Source organism: Halyomorpha halys, unplaced genomic scaffold, assembly GCF_000696795.3.
Source record: "Halyomorpha halys isolate HHAL.00 unplaced genomic scaffold, Hhal_1.1 Scaffold31.1, whole genome shotgun sequence".
NCBI classification, from domain to species: domain Eukaryota; kingdom Metazoa; phylum Arthropoda; class Insecta; order Hemiptera; family Pentatomidae; genus Halyomorpha; species Halyomorpha halys.
The window spans coordinates 476970-485902 of record NW_027107458.1 but is presented as its reverse complement, the minus strand read 5'-3'; the positions used below and the strand labels follow the sequence as shown (position 1 = coordinate 485902).

General features: G+C 26.4%; 1 protein-coding gene across 4 annotated transcripts in view; it reads right to left on the bottom strand.

The window, feature by feature from the left end:
* Nucleotides 1-8933, bottom strand: part of LOC106685203 (thrombospondin type-1 domain-containing protein 4) — a 495278-nt gene that overhangs the window by 81395 nt on the left and 404950 nt on the right. Inside the window, exon 1 of one of the 4 annotated variants that reach the window (XM_014427783.2) lies at nt 6888-6950. The exons of the other annotated variants lie outside the window; for them this stretch is intronic. The gene's annotated coding sequence lies outside the window, so the exon portion shown is untranslated. Of the gene's footprint in view, nt 1-6887; nt 6951-8933 lie in introns of those variants that run through there. 4 annotated transcript variants of the gene reach the window in all.

Sequence of the window (8933 nt, the reverse complement as noted above, 5' to 3'; positions counted from 1 at the left end):
TATATATATTTTGTCTAGTCCGTCATCTGTTGAAGGAATTTTTTCATACGCAACAATCACTGGTTTTAAGAAAAAAGATAAACCAAAAGATGGACTTTATGAAAAGAGGGCGATTTTGAAAAAAAAAAATTATATATCTCCTGTGTCAGTTAATTGATTTTTTTATGTCTTCAATAATATACATAACCATTTTTCATTGTTTTAAATTTTTTTTTCTAATTTAAGTAAAATATGTTAAAAAAGACAAAAAAAAAATATTAAAAAAACACGCATATTATGAGGTCGTGAAGAGTTGGTTGTAATTATTTGATTACACTTCCATTAAAATAGGAACTTAAATATATATATTTGTTTTTTGTTCCTTTTTCTTCAATTTATAATGAATATAAGATAAAACATATACTATTTTATTCATTTAAAATAATTTTTATTCTTCAAGTAAAAGTTACTTTCTCTGATAAAAAATACCTAAATTTAAAAAAAATATTATACTCCAAATGTAAAAATCTAATTAAAATACTAAATGATAAATAGACAAATAATATAACTCTTATTTATTTTTTTTTTTTTTTTTTTAGAGAATTAATTACAAGTTCTTGTACTAGGTTTGAGTATGGATTCTCTGTACTCAAACTAAGAGTTTTTCTCGACTACAGGGTACTTTACTTGTACCCAATTTGAAATGTTTTGAGTATCATCATCTCTGTACTCAAACATTTTGGGTAAGAGTAAAGTAAACATACTCTGCCACAACCAGGATTGCTGTCACTTTTATAAAAAAAAGCCAAATAGAGTACAGCACTAATATTTGTGAATAAATTATTTATTTGCAATATAAGATACGGAGGAATTTATTTAAAATATAAATTTAATTTGTCATTTAAATTAATTTTTGTTTTAAAATTATTAATTTCACCAATTATCAACTGTATCGCCATTTTTAAAATGATTCATCGCTGAAATAAAGTTGTGGAAGTAGGAAAAAATTTAAACACATTTATGTTTGTGATTTCTTTAAATTAAAACATAACTGAATCATACACTAATTGATTATTATGAATTCACTAATAACTAAATCGCGATTAATGATAACAGAGAATTTACTTTCACAGATATAGCGGTCAGTGTTATTACATAGTTTTTCCAGTAGTAAATAATTATTTACAATATTATACTATCATTATATAATATATAGCATCATAACTTGAAGTCTATAATTACGGTTGGATACTACAATCATCAGTAAGAAATGACAAAATTAAATAAATATCTCAAGATCAATTGTTGAGTAAATTAAATGAGAATTCTTTGAAAAATCCGAATAACTGAAATTGAATATATTACAGTTAAGAGGAAAACCAATTAGCAAGAGTATTAGATTTGAATTATTTTATAAAATTTGATATTTTAATGCTATTTTATATTTGCTAATGTTTCGATTTATTTTTTTTATTTTTTTTATTTTTGTCTTCCTATCTTTCCTTATTTATTTAAGAATTTTATCATATTTATTATATAAGTTTTCTTATAAATATGAAGATGGTCAGGGTCGCGGTCAAAAGAGAAACAGAAGTAGTTAACAACTATTTATTTTGCGACGTTTCGCCCCACTTTGTAGAGCTCCATCAGGGCTGTTTAAGTTGATAGCTTCGGAGACTTTTTTAAATCTCTGTAAAGTCTTTAAAGCTATCAACTTGATCAGCCATGATGAAGCTCTAAAAAGTGGGGTGAAACGTTGGAAAATAAATCGTTGTAAACTATTTCTGTTTCTCTTTTGACCGAGCCCTGACCATCTTTTTCATAATTTGAAATTATTTATATATATAATAATTGTTTCTTATACTGGTTGTCTCACGTTCCTAACACCTTTTCGTCGCAACCAGTGAATAAAAATAAAAATAAATTTGTTCTTGTTATTTTTAGCTTTTGTATGGTAAAGCAACAGGTATAGTTTCGTTTATATAAATTTTATAAATAGGTAATTTGTTGTTACTTTTTAAAAAATGAAATCTGTCATTTATTTTTGTACCAAACCAGTTCTATAAGGTATAAACAACAAGAACGATACATATTCTTAAATTAAAAAATAAAACGAAAAATTATTTAAACATAGCTCTGAGTTTTACATTGTTTCTAAAAAATTGGGAAATTTTGTCGGATCTCGATCAACAATAACTTGATATTTTATTTTACATTCGAACCATCCGTTCTTTTCACAAAAGTGGTATCGTAGATAAACTTTTTTTATTTATTGAAATTTAAACCTGTATTATAAACAATACAATAAGTAAGTATTAAATGTTTTAGAACATATTATAATCTTGGGAAGGAACTACCCAATTGTGTTTGGATCGTCTTCTTCTTTTCAGACGCCTCGGAGGATTAGAAGAGATTATAAGGGATGAGAAATTAAGAACTAAGGTAAGGATTTAAATTATTAAATAATAAGATATGGGTCTAATTAAATTTATATTATTAATAAATAATAAGATGGTTTAATTTATCAAATGTACATTACTCGATTTTTAAGATATTTAGATTTGATCATTCAAAAAAATAATGGGAATAAAATGTCATTTCGGTCGATACGACAATTTTTGGACAAATCTTTCGAGTTACTCAAAACAATAATTTTACGTTCATACATGGACATTTTGGGTGTGTTGCAGGCAGCAACTAATGATTTGAGTAATTGAAAAAAAATTCAGTAGAAATATTGGATACGTAAAACAAACAATTTCATGGATAAAACAGAAGGTGATTAAATGTTCGAAAATACGGATTAAGTTATTTTATATTTCTTTTTTTTCTGGAAGGGAATTAGTCGCAACCCTTTGTAAAAAGAAAATATTATTTACTCAGTTTCTCCTTAAAAAATATCAGAAAGTTCCTTAAAAAAAAGTTGAGTTAAAACTCAATTTGAAATACGGGACAATTAAAAGTTTAATTCTTTTTTCGAAATTGAGGAAAACTCTAGTTTTTTATTATCTCATAACACCTCTAATTCCACTGAACTGAACTGGATGCGAATTGGATAAGTTTTTTTTTCTCAATAAAAAAGCAATGCAAATTATTTAATAATAGCCTATTATTTGAATTAATTTTTATTATATCAGTAAATAATATAATAATTATAAACAGATAATTATCAAATATCTGTCTTTCGTGATCGGTTCGGGTGCAAAATCCAATACAAAAATGGTTTGTTGGATCTTCGTTAATATTGGTGGAATTAAAGACTTTGTTGACACTTTAAATATTTAGAATGAGGCCATAAGAACTTAAAATGCTCTGAAAGAAGTAATTTTTGAGTTATTCTAAAAAATAATAAGAGAACGGGTTTATACGGGAACATGTCCAAAAACTTTTATTTGGGATCTTTTAAGTACAAAAGAGTTGAGTGATACACACCCATAACCACTTACATATCAAGATTTTTTATAGTAATCATTTATCTAAAATTCTACATAAATGTATGTAATAAAACAAATTAATATTTGTTTTTAACAACACGCCTAAGCAAATACAACACTATCTTAATTTCTATTTGTTGGTTTATAAAGATTGTCTATCCAGGATATTAAATATTATTAGATGTTTTCAATATCTATACAAAATCTGTAGATATCTATGTATGCTCATACAATTATTGTTATCTTTTCTTTTATTATTGTTATTATTTTTTTTTTACCTTCCATGTATTAGACATCGATATACATATAAACAATAATTGTTCTTGTTTATTAATTATTTTTTGTTCATCTGTATTTGATTCTTTTTCATTTATATTATTAGAAGTTAGCCATGCTATGATTTATGAGATGATATATAGTTTTATTTTCTCTGTATTAACTTATTTTTTCATTTTACATATTATGTTCAAAATTGTTTATTTATTTATTATTATCCAATTTATATTTTAGTTATATTTATGTTCTACAAGTTCATTTTTATTTTTAAATAACATTTATCATACTCCAAGGCATTAATGCCTTTCGTCGATGCCTGTAATATTATTCTAAAGGGACCAGCCCCTGAATAAATAAAGAATATAATTATCTTGTGTAGATATAATATTATAATGATATAGATTATCATTATTAAGATCTATCCATCTCCGTTTTCGTTCTCTTCTGAAAATAGTACTTAGAATCTCACGTGATAGTCTTGAACCATTCCAACCTGTGGGATTGTTATATTTTAATGCGAACTCAAAGTAGTTTAAGAGTGTACTATTTGCTGTAGAACTGTTAAAATTTGTAGATTATTGTAAAATAATCATTGTATATGTATTGTAAATAATCAGTGTTAGTGGTACGAAATGCCTAGTTGTGTAAACAGGGTTCTTTGGTGTTTCCACCATTTCAGCTGCGATATTGAATAAAGATGGACTCAGAAATAAAAAAAAAAAAATGCTTGACATTTCGACAAACTAAAATGTTTATCACATGCTCCTGTTGGCTCTAGATCTGAACATTAATAAATTACGCAAAGATGCTAAGATAAAAGGTCAGTAAAGTCTCCATCAATAAGTAAATATACTTTTATTAACTAAATAAGCCAATTTAGGAAAATAAAATTACTTTATATGAATCATATAAACATATAAATAATTATGTATAATTTTTTCACGAATCTTGTAAATATCAAGGAGACATTACTGAGTATTTATTTTTACTTTATATTAGAAAAATAATGGTTTAGTCCACTATTTCGTGTATATCTACTGTGTAACATATCTTTGTTAATAATGGTCCCATTTCGTTAATTTTTTTATTTTTTTGTTTGGTTGGGAATTCATTTATATTTTAATCAAATATTACAATTACAATAAAAATGAATACATTTTCATTTATACAGAAATAAAGTTATTTTTGTTCTTGCCTTTCTTAGAAATTAACTTTATATACTTAGTAGTTAGATAGTTGGATGAGAGGACTTTAAGTAAGTGTTCACAAAACGGTTAGGACAATTTTGAATAAATCTCAAATTTTTAGAGAGGGGTAATTTATTTTTGGTCGTTAACAAAGGTTACTGAAGATAATAAAAAAAAATGGATTTTAAAAAGTTTATATTAAAAAAAACAGATAACTGCATCGAGTGGAATAAATTTATTCACTCAAGATTTGAATTTAATTCATCAAATAAATTTTAAAAAATAAATAATTATATTGAATGACATCATGGGGCAATTTAGTGTGCGATCTTTAATGGAACAAGGGTTATAATTTAATAATAGTAACATGGCCTGATACTCTCGGTATTACCCCATTCAACACTATGAAAACCTATTGAAAATTTCAAGATTGGACCATAAAAAATCTTCCCACCTACGTTTCGGCCAACCGTATTTTAATACATATTATCATGTGTTAATATATAAATATATTTGTTAAACGTTGTTAAACGAAATAAAAAATAAATTAAAAAAAAAGGTTTCACACCACTTTTCTTTTGTTGATTTAAAAAATACTAATTAAGTGGCTCAGATACAGATTGGATTAATTGAAAAAAATATGAAGAAATAATTATTTATTTTAATTCTTCTATTAATTATAACGAATCTAGTTTGTATTGTGTCTTTATACCAAGCGTTCATGAAAATTCTGAAGACGTTTCACGAAGTATTACTTCGTTACAGATTTTGATAAGACAAACTGCATTGGTAATATTAACTAATAAAAAAAAAATCATCAAGAATATTAAAATTTTAATCATATTTTAAATTTTTAATACATTTTCCCACTTGTGGATTGTCTTATAAGTTTCCTCAATTTGTTGGTCTATTTTAAAGATAAAAACATCAAAAACCATAAAAGCAGCATTTGAGTGATTATAGATGAGTGGAGGAATAGAAACATTTTCGAATATGTATTTAATTAAGTTGAGTATTTACAAATAATATAAATGGTTGTATAACACAAAGTCTATGATCGCGAAATCAAGATTGAAATTCTAAATGTAATATTAGGACTAAAACGCTATAGGTATAAATGTAACAAAAAAAAAAAAAAAAGATTGAGCATTTATTACACAATAAAAACAATTAGTTAAGATGATAAAAAAGTTTATCAATACCTGTTGATTGCAATATCGAGGAAAATTATAATTATTACAAGAAATAGATCAATATCAAGAATATAAAACTTATATCACTTTTTAAAAACCTAAAACACTAAAATAGAAAAAAAATATGAATAGAAATATTTTGAAGCCTCTGAAAACCGGCAGAAACAATAATAATAATAATATTTAAAATTAAATTATAACATTTAATGAGTTTACAAAAACAATATAAAGTATAGAAACAAAAAAGAAAAAGTAAATAAATTCAAATACTTTGGGAATAGTTCAAATTAAAAAAAAAAAACATGAAAAAATTCAGATAGTTTATTCAGTAAATTGTTAGCTTTTTCAATTAAGTTTTTTGATTTGAAAAGAGATCTTTCAATTATTAATGTATTGATGTCGTTTTGTTGTTTTTTGAGCTAAAAGTTTTATTTGAAATAGTTTTGCAAAAAATATACCAAAGGATAACGTAAAAAGGTGTGATAATTCTGTGATTAGTAATCATATTTGAACTTAAAATGAGGACAAAGTACAAGTGAATTTTTACAAGATCTTTCGGTTTCGATTCAAACTTACTTTTTCGAAATAGATCTGTGTGAAACTCAAGATAAAATATAGCTTACTTGAAAATTAAATATATTACTTTTAAAAATTCGAGTACTCCCTCCAAAGCATCGAACCTTCTTCGAAAAGAATAAATAAATACAAGTAGAAGCCAAAAGAATTAAAAAAATAAAATAAAAATGTGGTACACCTTACAGTATGGAAGTGCCTACGTAAGGCTAGATCTGCGGCCATAAGAAAATCGGAGTACTCACGTATTTTATGAGCGAAAGAGGAACTCAACCTCAAGACGAGGAGGCTGAAAGCTCACTGAGCTGGACCGGGAACCCGACTCTGGACGAGGGGGGGAATTCCAACCCCCACCCCCTTACCACCTCTAAAATCGCAATGTAGACTCATTCAATAATATGTATAGTATATTATAATGGTTTTGGTGTATGTTATGTTTTTTATATTAAACTAGCAGACCCGGCAATGCTTCGCTATTGCTATATATATTTTTAGTTAAAATTAAACATACACTATTATTTTCATTCACAATTTGGATTAATGGTGGAATTAATAACTTATTATTTCTATTATATATATAATCTATACAATTTCTCGAGACTAGTTTTTATCGTTTAAATAAAATAAATTTTATCCAATTTTAGTCTCAAAACAATTTATATTACTTTATAAGTTCGACGTTTCGGCCAATTCGACCATCTTCAGAGACAATCTTAATATAATTTTAGAACTACATCAATTTAAAAAAAAAAACTTTATGCAGGCTATTCTGCTCAGTTCATTGATTTCAGTCCAAAATTACCCTTTCTTCTACCATTCTTCATATTAAATTAAAAATTAAAACTTTTAAAGATGAAGAATTGACAAAATAGGGTAATTATGGACTGAAATTGTATGTGGTTATGATATATAATACAAATATATGGTAGCAATATATAATAAAAATACATGGTAATGGTGAATAATAAACATTGGTATATAAAATATAAGGTGCCCTATTTACCTTACTATCTGGTCTTCATAAAAGTGTAATACGAAAAATGCTTCATATCTTATTACTCATATTGTCCCAATAAAGATCTATGTAGACAATTAACTATCATCAAAATTATCATTTAGACAGTGTCAGCTTTCAAGTTGTAATAAAAAAAATAAAAAATAACCTGTCTAAAATTTGATTTCTTTTTTTAAATATGAATAAAAGTCCAATAGGCTGATTGTATCTTCGTAAATAGGAATTATGAACGATTTTACGAATAACGGTCACCTGAAGTAAAAAATAATCCTCCGAAGAAATAAAGGTGAAACATTTATAATTTCTTTAAAAAATGGTATTTAAGGATTTCAGAAAACCCTTAGAAAGAATATGATTTGCTTTTTCCTTAAATTGTCACATTATTTTTTTTAATTAATTTTTTTTTCACGGAACGGCCTTTCATGACCACGCGAATATCACTACTTTTCCCTTCTCAATTTTTCTCTTCTTCTCTCACTGTATCTTCTCATCATTTCTGTGTGCCTTTGCTTCCTCTCCTCCGATCACGCAGTACCCTTCCGTTTTTCTCTATTTGCCGCAAGAACATTTATTTTTTTCCGTACTGTTCTTTATCCAGGTAGTCCTTGTCTGTTATTTTCAATTTCTTTGTTTTCTCTCTCATTGCTTCACATATCCTCCTACGCTATTATATTAACGGTTTCTGTCAAAGAGTTTCTTGTTAAGTCTGCTTTGGTCCATTTTCATGATGCGCCCGTAGAATCTCAGTCTTCTGATTCTTATTTCGGTTTCCAGGTCATTTATCTCCCTGTAGATTTCCTGATTGGGTCTTAACCTGTAGCATTCCTGTGTTTTCTTGGGCCCATAGATTCTCCTGTCATCATCATTGTCGCATAATGTTTTTATACTTTTTTTTGTAAATATAATATAACTTTATGGAATCGGAAATATTTTTTTTTTGTTCTTCAGAAAGAGACAATCGATTTGTAAATAATAACTGTGAAAAAACATATTTTCTGAGCTACGCGCCAAAAACGTTTAATTTGTTCATAACTTTTTTTCTACCGGAGAAATAGAGTATTTCAACAGCTTTAAACCTTCCCATATCGACAGCGAACGCTTTGAAAAAAAAAACAGCGTGTAACTTGGTTTAGTATTTCAAAGCTTTATTGTGGACAAACATTCGAACCATTCCCTTTTATATATATCGTATATATATAAATGAAACCTTCTATAAAATAAATACTCACAGATACATGATTTTGTCCGTTATACGGAGGAATTGACGTTAAGAAGG